General features: G+C 37.7%; 1 long non-coding RNA gene across 3 annotated transcripts; it reads right to left on the bottom strand.

The window, feature by feature from the left end:
• Positions 1 to 1,633: 1,633 nt before the first annotated feature.
• LOC104243602 (uncharacterized) lies at positions 1,634 to 16,715 on the bottom strand. Of its 3 annotated transcripts, XR_715239.2 has the most exons (7): positions 16,662 to 16,715; positions 15,633 to 15,821; positions 15,451 to 15,538; positions 6,049 to 6,168; positions 5,536 to 5,899; positions 5,279 to 5,331; positions 1,634 to 1,865 (listed from the first exon to the last, which is right to left on the bottom strand). It is a non-coding gene; the product is annotated as an uncharacterized lncRNA (long non-coding RNA). The 3 variants fall into 3 exon arrangements; XR_011407397.1 differs by lacking the exon at positions 16,662 to 16,715 and having other exon boundaries at positions 5,536 to 5,891; positions 15,633 to 15,879; XR_011407396.1 differs by lacking the exon at positions 16,662 to 16,715 and having other exon boundaries at positions 15,633 to 15,879.
• Positions 16,716 to 17,480: the final 765 nt, after the last annotated feature.

The following is a 17,480-nucleotide window of genomic DNA, read 5'->3' on the forward strand; positions in this document are numbered from 1 at the left end:
TGTTAACCCGGGAGAAGGTGTTAGGCATTCCCGAGTTCCGTGGTTCTAGCACGATTGCTCAACTGTCATATTCGGCTTATTTATCTGATTTTAATACATGTTGAACCTATGTGCAAATTTTAACTGTGTACCGCTTTTATTATTATCATTATTATTTTAACAGATAATTGCAACGTTGTGAAAACGTATCTCGAACCACGTCACACCAATGTACTCATGGTTATCGACACATTTCGACTCCGTTGAGATTTGGATTTGGGTCACATAAATGTGCACCCGAGTTTAAGAAAGTAAATTATTAAAGGCGCGCCTAAAGCGACTAGCGTATCATTATTTTGGGTAAGGCCGTGAAACTTTGCTAAACGGCCCATCCCGAAGTCTAAGTAATTTTACCAACACGTATAGAGGGCCCCGCAGCTTGTGTATTTCTGTTTGTCGAGGCTCGTCTCGTTCATTTTTTTAAAAAAAAAAGAATTTGCAACGTCGTGGAAATGCATCTCGAACCACGTCACAATCCATGTACCCGTGATTAGCGACACATTTCGACTCCATTGGGATTTGGACTTGGGTCACATAAATGTGCACCCGCGTTTAAGAAGCTAATATTATTTAAAGTACGCGCCTAAAGAGACTAACGCGTTGTTATTTTAGGAAATGGCCGTGAAACTCGCTAAACGATCTGTCCCGAAATCTAAGTATTTTAATATATACAATTATCGAGGGCCCCGCAATCTCAGTGCTTTATTTGGCGAGGCTCATCTTGTCATTTTTATTTAAAGGCCCAATCCTAAAGCAATCTATAATTTTCTATTTTTATTTGCCTCTAGAACAAAGAAGAAGATCCTAATTAATTTTGCATTATTTAAGAATTAGAAAACATGGGTCTATTAAACTCATACGAAATCAAATTTTATTCGCCTTAGGTTCTCAATGCAGTCCATATAAATAGACCCTTATCTAAGTGTGTACATAGAGCAAACCAACTATAGATCTGGGCCCAGGTCCAAATGAGCATGCAATCAGAGCTAGACCTGGGCCGTTTGCGACAGTACCGAAGCCCAAAATGTCTAAAGTGGACCATTGACCTCAACATCAATTCTAGTTGAACGTAGAATCACTGGAACAACATCAAGTTATTTAATGTGCAATCAACAAATTATGAGAAGGGAGAATCACGTTTATCTACTCAAACTAAGGAACAATTGACCATTTGAATCTCATATTAAAATTCAGCTTACTCCACCTGTTTAACTAGTGGTGATTCCTAATGAGGGATCGCGTTTTTGGACTAAACGGCTCAATTATTTGATTCTACTAACATCTACGAGCAGATTCAAAGCAGTCTTATTAATAAGGCATGTTCAATTCGATTAACTACTGCTATGAACTATTAATCCAGAATTACCAACGCTTATACTATAACAATGAAGTCCGGGCCATCAAACTTAAAGTGGCCGTCATACTAATTTCAAAATCAAATATATCCTAGAAAAAAACAATTTAGAGGAATATATATGAAAGAAAACTGAGATTCCATTAATCAACACAAGTTAAATCAGATTGTTAGCTATAGAACTCTTATGCTTCCAGGAATACACATCTAATTAGTTTAATTAAATCAGATTGATGTTCTAAATTCTAGAATCTATTATAACAGTCCAACACAGTCCACGAATTAAAACAAACCGTCCATCACAGTCCATTGGAGTTTAGAATACTTAACTACAGTGGACAAATACACGCATCATAAACTAATTATCCATATATGCAACAGAAGTTTTTCACTATAATTCCGCAGCAGGAAACTTGCTTCATTTCTATTTCACATTCGATACGAGGTGCTACATCAAAGTCTCGAAGTGTACCTGGTATTGACAATACAAGAAGAGGAAGAAGAGGATCAGCAGCACCAGTAGCAATACAAAACAGCAGAACCAACAGCTAGTGGCATATGCAGCAGACCCAAGTGGATTTGAAACCAGTTAAAACCAGAAACTCAAACTTCAACAGCTCAAACGACCTCAGAAAGGAAATCAGAAAAAACACACTACTGCAACACTACACCCAAACTCATCTTAAACCATCTCAAAACCTATTTAAACTTTGAACTCCTTTCCCTCCCTTTTCAGATTACTTTCTCTTCTAAAGTCTGCCTAAAAGAAGAGCCAAACCAGACCCAAAGAGATCCAAGCCCAGACTAAAATAAAATCCAAAGAGAAACTGATTTTTTGCTCCCCAAAACCAGCCCCCTATCTCTGTCCCCCAAAAAAAACCTCAAGAGAGCTGATTATCTGGTCTAAAAAACCAGCCCTTTTCTGGTTTTGAGTGACCCTATTTATCACCAAAACAGACCCCCCCCCCAACTCTTAAAAGCACTTAAACTAATACCACCACCATCTTTGTCCATGATATTCTCTTACAGCCCATTATCCAGTGTCTTGTGTCCAAAGGCATGGGCAGCTTATAATATTCAATTAATCCCCCATGCTATTATGTTTCCCAAGCCACTACTACTAGACAAAGTATTAGTTTAATGGTCAATTAAGTACCCTTACGGTCAGACCACTAACACTAAACATTTCAAGCCTTTTAAAACCCTAAAATACCCCTGAAAAATCCTGTGATTTAACGCCCTACCTTAAACCCTTTAATCTATACTACATCTTTCAGCTATAACCAATTCAATTCAAATTCAAATGACCGTTCAAACTAGAATTTAAATCAGATCAAATGGCATCAACATAAGAACAATGATTTAGGGAATAAACTAAACATAATTCCATGTTAAACCTAAATAAGAACAACATTGTAAATACATTGAATGAAAACACTGAATTCATATACAAAGTGAGGGGCGATCACAGATGACATACTTTGAACTAACAGTAATAGCGAGCAATTACGGGAATAGCTACAGTTTATACAAAACTTACTAATACTGACTGATTCGAATCATTCAGGAAAACAAAGAAGAAACAAAATACAGAGTAAGCACAAAACATTCGAATTTAGACAAAAAAAATAAGAAAGGAGTAAAGGATGAATTTAATGAACAAAGAAAGAAGATAAAACGAAAACCTACCAATTAAACGGGGCCTGGGTTCGAACCTCCGATGCCTTTTGGACTTGGGGACAAGAGGACCCTAGTCGAGTGTTCCTGAATGAGAACACATTCAACTAAGGTCCATTTTGACCTCAGTCTCTGAACTAGCTTCAGATCACCACTCTAAGACTTTTGATTCGAGACTTTCTGTGGTGATTCGACGCAAACTAAGGGTGGTTTGGGAACGAGGGAGGTCAGGGGGTGGCAGGGTGTGAGTTTGGTGGTATTTGAACGGATTAGGGTTTAGGTCGATTCCTTCGATCTAAGATTCGAGGAGCTCGGGGGTGATTCGAAGAAAACTGAGCGTGGGACTATAACGAGGAAGTCTTGGGGAAGTTGTGGTGTGAAATTGGAGGCTATTGGACGAGATAGGGTTCCGGCCTGATTTTCGATCTAATATTCGAAGCACATGGCTGGGATTCGAGAGATAAGAGTTAGGGATTCGGAATGGGGAGGTCGAGGGGTATCAGTGGTGAAAAGATGGGGTCGTTTGGACCACCGGAACCGCTGTGAGGCGATTTTCGGTGGGCGGTGCACGGTGGCAAGAGGCGGGGGATTTGTTTGGTCTCTGAAGCTCAGAGACGAAGAGGTGAGGGGGGGTATGGCTTTGGGGCGTGGGGTAAGGGATTAGGGTTATATACGGAGGGGGTGTTTTAATCCTGGCCGTTGGATCAAGCACGATCAGCGGCCTGGATCAATTCACTTAATAGGCACGGCGTCGTTTTGAGTAGTACTGGGGCGGTTTGAACCAGGGAATGGGTCGGGCCAGGGAATGGGTAAGAGAGATTGAATCTCAGCCGTTGGATCGATTTAATCCAACGGCCTTGATTAAGAGTGACCAAACGACGTTGTTTTAAGACGTTTCTGGCCAGGCCAAACTGGACCTGGTTCATGGGTGATTTGGGCCTGATTTGTTTTTTGCACTGAAATTGGCCCAATTTTCACTCTTTTCTTCTTTTTCTTTCATTTTCTTTTAATTCCTTTTCAACTAAAAATCCTAATTAAATTATAAAATTGACAATTAACTAAAACATTAACTCTTAATAATAGCTATCACACGAAATTAAACATCAAATAAAGATAAAATCACATAATTCGGACATTAAATATAAGAATGCAAAGTACATATTTTTTTGTGATTTTTCCATTTTGTAAAACAAACTTGTTTGTTTAATTATTTCCTAAATTGTAAAATTAAATCCTAAATGCACATGCAACACATATTTTTGTATTTTTCTTAATTAGAGTAGAAATAAACATGCACAGACAAAATACAAATAAATCACAAACAACACAAAACCATTTTATTTTGAATTTTTGGAAGTAGTTCTCATAGGTTAAAAATCACGTGCTCACAAATGATTTCTGTACTGTGTTGGAAATATCTTGCCTTTGTTGTAGCGTTGTGACGTGGTTTACGTATTTTCTTACTGCTCAGCTTTCATTTACCTTTATTACTTACTCAGTTAGAGTACTCACATTACACCCTGCACCTTGTGTGCATATTCAGGTATTTCTGAACCCGGTAGCGGGTCAGAGGCAGAGTCATCAGAGTTTAGCAAGGTAGTTGTTCGGCGTTCGCAACACAGCTTTTCTCCCTCTTGTTTTCATTAGACTGTATTTAGTACACTTTCAGACTTTTCGTGGTATTTAGACCTTAGTAGATGCTCGTGACTTGTGACACCCCGATGTCGGGCTTGTAGATTATTTCCGCACTGTTTATTTAGGCTTATAATATAAAATATTTGTTTAATTAAAGCCTTAAAAAATGATTCTTATTGATTAATGGTTAATTTGGGAATTGTGTCGGCTGACCTAGTTTTATGATATGCGCCATCACGATCGGGTCGATTTTAGGATTGTGACAGTAAGATATTTAGAGAAGCAGCTGCTACGGACACTATTCCGACTCTCGTTATCACAAAAACGTTATTCTGATTCATGATATCAACATTGTTGCGGTATGAACTAAACTAAACTAAACTAAAATGTGCAACAACTACATGCAATTGTGAAAGTGGGTTTGAAACTGTTGTATTTATTAGATTTGGATAAGAAAATGGGAATATGCACGATAAGATACAATATTCATCTGCGTGTAGTATATCAACTATGTTATTCATTTTCTCTCTAATGCTAGGAAGAAAAAAGTACGAGCACAAAAATTTCACATACCTGCATTATCTCAAGAACGTCAGACACTGAGTTAAAGTTGTAGTACATGCTTGCTGCACCAAAAACAAATTGAATAAGAATCAAATAATGAGCAGCTTACACATAGCACCATGTGTTACCGTCCAATCTTTCTGACATATCTTTTCATAACTCGAATTGAATTAATGACTAAATGAATGCATAACTACAATGTCAATGTGTGTCGAGCATCACCAGAAAATTTAAATAAGTAAGACTCAAGTAATGGTGAAACTTACTTGGTGCACAGGAATAAGTTCTATCTTTGGGGATGAGCTTATAAAGCTTCACTACGACATATGCACAACCAGGTACTGAAAGGGTCATCCGCATTCAACCACCAGTGCTTTCTTTGAGCGGTTTTCCAGCGGAATCAGTTATGCCATTCGGCGTGATTTCTCATAAAAGCCACTCTACCCTGTACAGATGATCCACACCACCAGCAAATACATTTGTCAAATGTATCATCACTTAGCGCAAGCCTCAAATTCCAGCCTCTGCAAATGCTAGGACATCTTGACAGATATCATATCCAAGATGGTTTAAATTGGATCCATGGGGAATGTATGACCTCGTAAATCCTTTTATATGCTGCCTGTTTATCTAAAATGAAGCAACACTTAGGAAAAAAAATCAAATCGATACAGAAATTATATGACTCGACTCTGCCTAATAATACTTTTTAAATATATCTGGATGTTGTTGGAAGTAGTAGTAGTATCTCTAACTACAAGAAGAGAAGCAGTTTAAACCTGCAGCATGACATCACTTCTTTCTGAGTTCCTTTATATGTTCTCTTTCTCTGATAGATTTACTTCCCACCTTCACTTTTGGGAGTAGTGTCTCATCTTCTGCATCTGGTTATGGTTGACCTGCAAACAAAAGAAATTACAACAATATACAGTTCCTTCCATAAACCATATCCAACTTATTAAATCTATTTACTTCAGAATGAAGAAGAACATTTTTTTAATCTAAATAGGATGGTTAACGTACAGATTAACTAACATCACAGTCAACCAAATCAGCAAGACATCCACCACCAATTTATATTATGTCAGCAACAAAAAATATTCTTTTGTTTATTCTTATTTTGGTACTTCCCAGAACATCAAGATTCAAGAGCGTAGATAAACTTTAAGAAGATAAAAAATAAAAAAAAAAAAAAAAAAAGAGTACGCCTTTCAACTGTCAGGATGAAAGCAAACAAAGTGAACTTAATGAGCCTCAAAGCTGGAGAATGTGTGTGTGCTACCATCGGATATAAATACTATCAAATCCTATTTCTATTACTATAATTCACTTTTGGAGATTTTTTTTTTTTCAATATTGTTGAAGGTCAAATAAAATGTTTTTATCACCTCAGGCAACAAATACGTTTCTAAAGTTCTCAGATCGGCATATGCTAATAGCTTCCAACAAGCTCGTATTCCATCCAGCTTTCCACAAAATTAAAGATGACAGAGAAGGAAAAGATTAACAAAAAGAGGCAATAATAGAATTAAAAAACCATAAATTACATAAATCGGATGCCGAAATAGTGACACAAATTGAAATTGAATACAAAAAACATACAGAAAGTGATAACATCAATCTGACCCAAATCTTATTTCTCTTCTTATTTTCATTGTCACTTTCGATTCAGCTACTATGATAAGGAAACTGTTAGAGACTGTGCGTCCACCAGACTGTATAGAGAACCGGGTTCTCTATGTATTTCCTCTGAAAATACTGATGAACCAAACTGTATAGGGATCTGGTCCTTTATCAGTTTTGTACAGTGATAAGTTTGTCTGAACCCACCAAATAGCAGAGTACCTGGTCCTTTGTGGGGTTCTGCTGTGAATGCTAGTAAAGTTGTATGTAAATAAGGCCGATGATTTTTAAGTGGAAAAATCTCACACAAGAGATCAAAAAACCACGACCTACACCTGTAGGCTTTTAACTTCACTAACTTGCAATCTCCCTATTACAAGTCACTTTACAATAATTCTATTGCAAAGACTTCAACTAACTTGTGATGCTCTCATCACAAGCCACTCTATAATTATCCTAGGTACAAAGAATTTGACAAACTTGTGGTATTTCCACCACAAGCCACTTTGTCACACTACGGTTACAAAGGCTTTGACTAACTTGTGATGTTTCCACCACAAGCCACTTTGTCACACTACGGTTACAAAGGTTTTTGCTTATGACTATCCCTAGTCACAACATAAACTCAAAAGCTTACGAATTTTGGTTTGTTCCTAAGACAACGCTTCTAAGAAAGCTAACTAGGAATTACAATGAAGAACACATAACAAAGACTCAACAACCTAAGGACTTAAGATGTCTTCGATCTTGGATCAGGTCCTTGAGGTTGAAGGAGTTTTGTTCTTGAGAGAGGTTCTTGAGCACTTGAAAGAATTTTCGTTTTTGTATTTGCAAGTGTTAAACCAGAATCTTGTGCCTTGCGTGAGGTTTATACTACACAAGACATTATCTTAGTGATATCAATTCACAATGGTGATGTCCAATCTCAATGGAAACTGACTGTTCACTGTCTGTTGCTATATCTATTGTATTGTTGCAAGCAGTCACTTTCTGCAGTTGATTTCCAGCAGTAGTTGACTTTGTACTTCTGTTAGAGAACCCTAAGGGACCAGGTCCCTGTTGTGTTCCTCTTTGTACAGTTATGGACAGTCACTCAGTTGTGTTCTAGCTGTATAGTTGACTTGTACTTCTATCAGAGAACCCTAAGGGATCAGGTCCCTGTTGTGTTCCTCTTTGTACAGTTGCGGACAGTCACTTTCTGCAGTTGCGATCCAGCTGTATAGTTGACTTGTACTTCTGTTAGGGGAGCACCAAGGGATCAAGTTCCTGATCTGGTACTTGTGCACACTGCACAGATTGTCTTGATTTGAGTAACTTGAATCATTGTACTTTAGTTGATCAGAGAATAAGTGGGCGCTGGAAACAGTGCAGTGCGGCAGAATCATCGTTTCCAGTTGTATCCAATTGACTTTGTACTGCCGTGAGGAACCCGCTGTGTCCAATTGACTTTGTACTGCCATGAGGAACCCACAAGAGTATCAGGTCCTTGTCTGGGTTCCTACCTCCTGAAGCTATAGCAAGTTCATATTTGGCTGGAATTCGTTAGATGCAGTGTAATCCAAGTGAGTCAGGCTCCCTATCTATTTCTTGACATTAAATTTGTTAGATCATCAAAACACAAGGCAAAGATATTGAAAACCAATCAATTTTCCCTTTTTGATGATGACAAACTTAGCATTGAAAATGAGGCGTTTGAGTTCAGAGAATTAGATTGAATAACAGGAGACGACAAGTTCCCCCTGACTTTATGCCCTTACTTACACATGTTTCCCCATATGTTCCCCTGACTTTTTACTATCATTCTTGGTCTTTTATCTGGTTCCAGACAAAAAGTTTGATAGATCATCAAAACATAGATTAAAAGACCTTAAGCCCATCAATTTTCCCCTTTTTGATGATGACAAACTTTTAACATTGATGACTATTTGATTTAACTGGATAAGGTACATGCTACTGCATATGTTCCCCTTGACTCTATTCTTCCCCCCGACATATGTCATATGTTCCCCCTGACTCTATTTTTCCCCATTTTGGCATCAACAAAAAGACACAGTCAGACAAAGAGACATAAAGAAGTCCAATAAAGCTAACTCATGCCACATATGTGCACACAATCATGATAGAAAAGAGAAGCAAAAGGGAAAACAAGCATTGTACAAGAAAAAGAAGAGCTATTTTATTGATAAGAAATGTGTCTGTTTCAACAGGAGCAACAACGATGAAATGCAACATGCCATCACAAAAAGACAAACAAAAAGAAAAACAACAACCATAAAATCATCAGAGCAAAAGATAACTGTCCACTGAGAGGATCCTAGGGGGCACTATAAGAGGGAGGCTTGGAAGAGGAGGCAGCAATGGTTTTGAGAGCTATGTCCATGCGGGTAGTTGCAAACAACTGTTAGTCAAGCAATTTCTCCCTCAGGTTCTCCATTAGTTGCCTAAGTCCAGAACTTGTCTCATACTTTCCATCTCCTAGATTTGTCGAGCAAGTGTGCGACCCCACAAGACTTTTTCTGAGTTAAATCTCCTGTCCAAGGCTACTGTCACTTAGAAAGGTCTTCATTGAACCAGGTTCTCCCACAATTTCCCACTTTTATTTTCTAGATATTTCAATAAACTTCCCATTCCTTCTTGCAACAGCCACAATGTCACCCTCAAACAAATCCTTCTCAGCCACAACCTTTTGTAGATCTTTTCACTAAGGAACTAGGTTCCTCCACATTATCTTTATCAGCCACAACCACTGGAAAGTGTTTATCAGCCACAACTTCCCCCTATTTCATCAACCTCTTCTTCTTTTTTTAATACTCTGCTTACTCCTCTGCAAGGCAGAATCAAAAGCTTCTTTCTTCCACAACCACCTGGTTTGTTTCAGCTAAAAGAGAATCAGGTTCTTCAACAGGTTCTTTTGTGACGGTGTCCTGAACCGGAGACTCAAAAAGCACCAGAGTCCTTTCATTCCCTAAGAATGGAGTTTCTTCCCCCTGAGATTTAGGAACAGAAGAGAAGTAGGTTTTGCAACATATGGAAGTGAGACATGGTTTGATGGATGAGTAGAGGTGCCTAGAGATGAGGAGGCAACCTGTTGGGTACAGTAGTATCAGTGATAGTGAAGAAATAGGTTTCTGGTGATGGTATTAAGGGATGAGGATATGTAGGAGTAATGTTGATGGCAAGAGAAAAAGACGATTATTCGTTGGCCATGGCGAGAGAAGTGGTAGAGAGTTCTGAAGGAAAATTAAAAAGATGCAAAGGGAGACAATGGTTTAGAACTGTTGGTGTGAAAAGTCGGATGATGTGGCAGTTGAATTAATTTGCTATCCTTTTTTTTGAACAAGCATGCAAAAAACACATTACTACTAATATGTGGTGCAGGAACCAGGTTCCTGACCTATTTTTGTAAAAGGGTTTTTGCAGCTCTCATCCGAAGTTCAACACTGTACCTTTAGCTTCTATGATCATCATGTGTGTTTACTTGCAACGGTATAGATGTGAGTTAGGCCTAGTTAGAAAACACTTTAGCCAATTTTACCTTAGTGTGACCATCATAGCCATGTCAGCAGAACCAGGTTCTCAATTAGGTTTAAGTAATCCCAGCGCCATCATGTTTCTCAAAGTGTTCCATGCTTAGAGCTTTGGTGAAGATATCTGTTGATCTTTTGTGCAACAAAATCTTCCAATTGTTGCTTGATCCACATTGAATGAGCACATCACGAGGCAACTGCAACATATTCTGCTTCAGCTGAAGGATAGGACAGAACCAGGTTCTGTGTGCCCTTAAAATATCAGAATTCTGTTAGCAGCCTTCAGATGAGATTCCTTAGAATTTGATTGGAACCTTGCACATAATCTCATACTAAATACAATGTCTGGTCTGCTGGCAGTAAGGTAGAGTATATATCCAATGATTCCTATGCTTCCATATTACACCTTTTCAAGAGTTCTTTGATGTATTTCTGCTAACTAATACATATTCCCTTTATGGACTGCTTCACTTGAAGACCTAGGAAGATATTCAGTTCCCCCATCATGCTCATTTCAAACTCACTTCCCTTGAGTTTAGCAAATTCTTCACATAATGAGTTAGTTGTAGCTCCAAATATGATGTCATCCACATAAATCTGATCAATGAGTTCCTTCCCTGTTTCTTCAAAGACAATGTATTGTCAATCTTTCCTCTTGTGAAGCCATTTTCCATGAGAAACTGGATAGTCTCTCATACCATGCTCAAGGGGAATGCTTCAATCCGTACAGCGCCTTATCCAATTTGAATACATGTCCAGGATATACATGACGTTCAAAAGCCTGGAGGTAGCTTGATATAGACTTCTTCTTTGAGAAAACCATTCAGGAAGTCACTCTTCACATTTTTTTAGAATAAGGTAAATTCCATATGTGAAGAAAAGGCAATGTGGATCCTAATGGCTTCCATCCGAGCTACTTGGCCAAAAGTCTATCGATCCCTTCCTCTTGATTGAATCCTTGGACAGCAAGCCTTGCTTTGTTCCTTGTAGCATTTCTATGTTCATCCAGCTCATTCCTGAATACCCACCTGGTCCCTATGATGGTTCTGTCTGAGGGTCTAGGTACCAGGTGCCATAACTTGTTTCTTTCAAGTAGATGCAATTCCTCTTGCATTTCAGTAATCCAGTCTGCATCCTACAAGGCTTCCTTGATTTTTTTTTGGTTCTATTTGGGATAGAAATGCTGAGAAGGCTAGGGAATTTTTGGTTTTTGATCTTGTTTGAACTCCAGAATCAAGGGGGTGGTTATATTATCAAGTGAATGGGAGCTTTTGTTTTTCTAATTTGGGACTGAAGTTTGATTTGTAGAGAACCTAGGTAAGTTAAATGGATTTCCCTGCACTCTTTGTTCTGTTACTTGGGAGTGCATTGCACTGCATCTCCAACTCTTTCTTCTGCTTTAGGGGTAATGATGGAAGTACCATGTTCCTCTTGAAAAGTAGAACAGGATGTTGCATTGTCTCTCACCTGTCTCCTTCATCTTAATCATCAAATCAGCCTTCCCATTTGAAACTCTAGATATTTCTAGGGACCAAAAGTGGTTCATTATCTTAATCATCACTGTTTCCTACTTTTTAGAGGAGGATGTCTCGTTGAATAGCACATGAACACTTCCTTCCACACAGTGTGACATTTTGTTGTAGACTTTATGGGCTTTGCTTTGAGGGGATTATCCCAGAAGGATTCCTTCATTGCTTTTTGCATCAAACTTCCCAAGCTGGTCCTTCCCGTTGTTGAGAACATAGAATTTTCTTCCAAAGGTTCTCAGATGAGTTTTCTTTGGTTTTCTTCCATTGAACAACTCATAGGGTGTTTTGTTCAGGAGAGGTTTGATCATGCACTTTTTTTCACTCCTGCTCAGTATTCCCATAGGAATTGCATGCTCCGTGTTCTTTGAACTTTGAATTTGATAGACCATGGACCAGGTCCTTCTTTATAAATATATCCAGAAGTGAGAAACTTGTACCCCCCTCCCCAATCCTTTATGCCATGTCTTTGAATCATTATCAACTGCATTCAAGCAGATCTTCTCACAAGCTTAGACACGAACTTCTACCTTGTTTTATTCCCCATACCTAGAATGTACCCCTTCTTTCCATTTTCCAAAGGGTACATCCCTTCCTTGCAGGGCTTTCAGTGAGAGAAAATCCATAGTATTTCCAGTCATATGCTTTGAGCATCTACTATCCATGATCCATTGCAGTCCCCTTCCTCCCACTGTTCCCTGCACATCTAAATTATGGGTTAGATTTAGGAACTCAAACTAGTTTGGATCCCTTGTTATGATGAAAGGGATGGATAAGGGCTTTTCTAGTCCATGCATGCAACATGGTTTCTTGTGAGCGGTACCTGGTCCCCTGTTAGCAGTCAATTTGTCAGCAAACACTTTGTTTTTCTGAACATATTGAGCCTTGGCCTGGCAATTTTCTTTGAAGTGCCCATTGTTCCCACAGTGGGTACACAGCTAGTTATCAAAAACTGTGGCGTACTTGATGTGAGGGTTGTAAGGAGTTTTCTCCTTTTGGAACCCGATTCCCTGCCTGTTTCTACTATTGTTGAAGTACATGGTAGTGATAGCATCTGAGGAGCAGGTCCACTTGAGAGATTTCTCAAGATCCCTATTTACTCTCTTCAATTCAGCTTGAAGCTACCTATTTTTCTCGAGTTCACCACATATCCTAGTTCTAGTAGCTTTCAACTCCTTTTCAAGCCTAATGTGTTCCTCACTGGCTATCTCCTTTCCTTTTCAAGATTTTTCAGGTTTTAACTTAGTCCAGGGTTTCACTATTGTTTCCCTTAGGTCTGTAATTTCTGCCAAAATATCATTCTTTTCTTTTCTAATAAATTCAATGGTTTTCTTATGGCCAGTAACTACAGCCACTAAGTCGTCTCTAGTTTGTTTATATTTTACTAATTCTAAGGTCAAAGAATCCCTATTCTCCACAAGACTATGAAATGCATTGATTAATACATTAGCTAAAGACATGAGTTTTCTTGAAGAATAGGATTTTAGATTTCTCTGAACATCCCTGAAAATTACCTCTTTGTTGTGATTGTCTTCATCATCATCTGATCGAGCCAATAAAGCAAAAGTTGAGTCATATTCAGCCGAACTTTTTCTCTTGAAGTTCTTGGAGAATTCTTCCTTCAAGATAGGACAATTTTTCATGAAGTGTCCAGCCTTTCCGCACTTGTAACAAAGATCATTGTTCTTTGATCTGTTAGAGCTGTCCCTTTTTATCACTTCTCCATTTTTTCTGACCATCTTCTGAAACTTTTTAATTAAGTAAGCCATGTAACTGTTTTCCTTACTCGAATCATTTTTAGTAGCTTTAAGTGTCAGGTACTTTTTCTTCTTTGCTTCTCTCTTTTCAAAAGTTGGTGGAGCAGCCATGAGGATCCTTCCTAGGTGTTAGCCTAATAGGAAGAACCTGCTCTGATACCACTTGTTAGAGACTGTGCGTCCACCAGACTGTATAGAGAACCGGGTTCTCTATGCATTTCCTCTGAAAATACTAATTAACCAAACTATATAGGGATCTGGTTATTTATCAATTTGGTAAGGTGATAAGTTTGTGTGAGCCCACCAAATAGCAGAGTACCTGGTCCTTTGTTGGGTTCTGCTGTAAATGCTAGTAAAGCTGTATGTAAATAAGGCCGAGGATTTTTACGTGGAAAAATCCCACACAAGGGATCAAAAAACCACGACCTACACCTGTAGGCTTTTAACTTCACTAACTTGCAATCTCCCTATTACAAGCCACTTTACAATAACCCTATTGTAAAGGCTTCAACTAACTTGTGATGCTCTCATCACAACCCACTCTATAACTATCCTAGTTACAAAGAATTTGAATAATTTGTGGTATTTTCAATACAAGCCATTTTGTCACACTACGGTTACAAAGGCTTTGACTAACTTGTGATGTTTCCACCACAAGCCACTTTGTCACACTACGGTTACAAAGGTTTTTGCTTATGACTATCCCTAGTCACAACATAAACTCAAAAGCTTACGAATTTTGGTTTGTTCCTAAGACAACGCTTCTAAGAAAGCTAACTAGGAATTACAATGAAGAACACATAACAAAGACTCAACAACCTAAGGACTTAAGATGTCTTCGATCTTGGATCAGGTCCTTGAGGTTGAAGGAGTTTTGTTCTTGAGAGAGGTTCTTGAGCACTTGAAAGAATTTTCGTTTTTGTATTTGCAAGTGTTAAACCAGAATCTTGTGCCTTGCATGAGGTTTATACTACACAAGACATTATCTTAGTGATATCAATTCACAATGGTGATGTCCAATCTCAATGGAAACTGACTGTTCACTGTCTGTTGCTATATCTATTGTATTGTTGCAAGCAGTCACTTTCTGCAGTTGCTTTCAAGCAGTAGTTGACTTTGTACTTCTGTTAGAGAACCCTAAGGGACCAGGTCCCTGTTGTGTTTCTCTTTGTACATTTGTGGACAGTCACTCAGTTGTGTTCCAGCTGTATAGTTGACTTGTACTTCTGTCAGAGAACTCTGAGGGATCAGGTCCCTGTTGTGTTCCTCTTTCTACAGTTGCGGATAGTCACTTTATGCAGTTGCGATCCAGATGTATAGTTGAGTTGTACTTCTGTCAGGGGAGCACCAAGGGATCAGGTTCCTGATTTGGTACTTGTGCAGACTGCACAGATTGTCTTGAGTTGAGTAACTTGAATCATTGTACTTTAGTTGATCAGAGAATAAGTGGGCGCTGGAAACAGTGCAGTGCGGCAGAATCTTCATTTCTAGATGTGTCCAATTGACTTTGTACTACCGTGAGGAACCCACAAGAGTATCAGGTCCTTGTCTGGGTTCCTACTCCTAAAGTTGTATCAAGTTCACATTTGGTTGGAATCTGTTAGATGTAGTGTAATCCAAGTGAGTCAGGTTCTCTATCTGGTTCTTGACATTAACTTTGTTAGATCATCAAAATACAAGGCAAATATATTGAAAACCTATTAGAAACATTAAAAATCAGGAAAAAAATGAGCGTTAATGATTCATACCTTTTATTCCACAAATACAAAAGCAAAAGAAAAGGTTTGATTGCATCTACTAGTTTGAGTTTCCTTGTATCCAGACATAATCAAACAACTAAAAGAAAAAAGAAAGAGATTAAAAAAACCATGTAAGAGTAATAAAGCAATGAAGAAGCAAGAATACTGACATAGGATCGATGGAATAATACCATAGAACCCCTGAAATTAAGAATTTTGATGAATTTCCTGAACTTTACTCGAACCAGCAAAGAGCATAAAGGTTTCAGAACAAAGAGCATCCTTGTTCTGATATGTGGCTATTCATCTTCAGATAAAAGCCATGTTCCAAGGTTTAACAGCCGTGTCTCAATTAAGCATTGTGAAAAGTCTCAAATATCCTGAAATACAATTGTAAAGACTTTAAGCCAACACGTCGAAACTATCGCTTTTCTTAAATTCAAGTTTATTAGATGGCCCCTCTCTCAAATCTAGCATAAGAAGTTTAGTCTCAAAGCGTACAACTGAAAAACCAAATAAAATCCAAAACTGAGCGTGCATCATGTTTAAAAATGCATTTTATCGCTCGATTTAACACACACCAACCATGAAGTTGCAAAATTAAACTTCATCAACAGAGCCCAAAAGAAGATAGTGCAAAAATTAGAAGAAGGGAAAAAATAATGAGGAAAATCAGCCATGACATTGCAAAATTTTGAAGGTATGGAGAATCTAGAAAAAGCACGGAAGGAAATAAAGATGTAGAAAAAAAAAGAACAGAACCTGTGAAATTTGAGTAAGCACTTATACCAAAAAAATTCCTTTTAAATTAGGCTTAATACCCATATCAATACCATCAACGAATTGAGATCGAGAAGCCGTTGATCTCAACCAAGAAATTTCCATGTGGGCTGAAACTAATCGAATGAGCAAAAGAAGGAGAAACAAATACAAAACTACAAAATTGAAGTGGAAGAGGATTAAAAAGAAGTATGAACAGAACCCATAAAACTTGAGTAAGCACTATACCCGAAATTTTCTTCCTTTTAATTAGGCATGATACCCATACCAGTATCATGATTGATCTCGACAAAAATATTCGCATGTCGGATGAAATTAATTGAAAAAGCAGAAAAAGGAGAAACAAATACAAACTACAAAATTGAAGTTGAAGATAAAAGAATTGTTTAATTTATCATATGCATAGAAAAAATCATGGGGAAAATTGATTAAAATCATACCAGCAGGTAGAAGAAATTTGAGGAAGACAAAGAGAATTGGAGAAGTAATCCAGGATTTGAAAGTTTTTTTTATGCACAAAGAAATAGCTGAAAACTTAATATGCTCCGTAGAACACACGTGTACTCATTTAAAACTTGGGCTCAATTAAAACTTGCACGTAGCATTTTGTATTGAAAAATAAGCCATGTGAATAATATTGTAAGAATTGGTGCGAAATAACTAATATACCTTCGAGCTTTTTAAAAATGACATGAAACACACATATCGAAACTCTTTCTCTTCTATGTACTAGAAATATTAGCTTTTTATTATAACTTCAACACTCCTATTCAAATACGTAGCTGATTATTTATAAAATCAGCTTCGACACCTAGAAGTGCTTTTAAACATTCGATGCTTTTAGCTACTTTTAATCAAACAACTCAAGTCGGATAAAATAAAATCAGAATGTATATTTATTCTTTTTGCATATATATATATATATATATATATATATATATGTATGTATGTATGTATGTATATAATACAAGGTCTTTATATCAGGGCAAGGTCTATATTTTGTGAATATAACTAAATGAAATCCTAATATGGGGAAACTCTAAACTAAGTAGCTATTACAAGTGGCAGTATGCTTCACAATGATGGAATGTATATTTAATTAGTTATAGTTAAGCGATAAAAATTAATACGAAGGGGAACCTTAGAACAATAGTAAATAGTGTTGGTGTGATTTATATGTCATGATCCAAGTTTTCCCTCCGTGAACTGTTATGACGGCACCTAGTCTCTACAATTAGGTAAGCCTAACAATTACGAAT

The sequence above is a fragment of the Nicotiana sylvestris genome, chromosome 5 (assembly GCF_000393655.2).
Source record: "Nicotiana sylvestris chromosome 5, ASM39365v2, whole genome shotgun sequence".
In the NCBI taxonomy this organism is placed as follows: domain Eukaryota; kingdom Viridiplantae; phylum Streptophyta; class Magnoliopsida; order Solanales; family Solanaceae; genus Nicotiana; species Nicotiana sylvestris.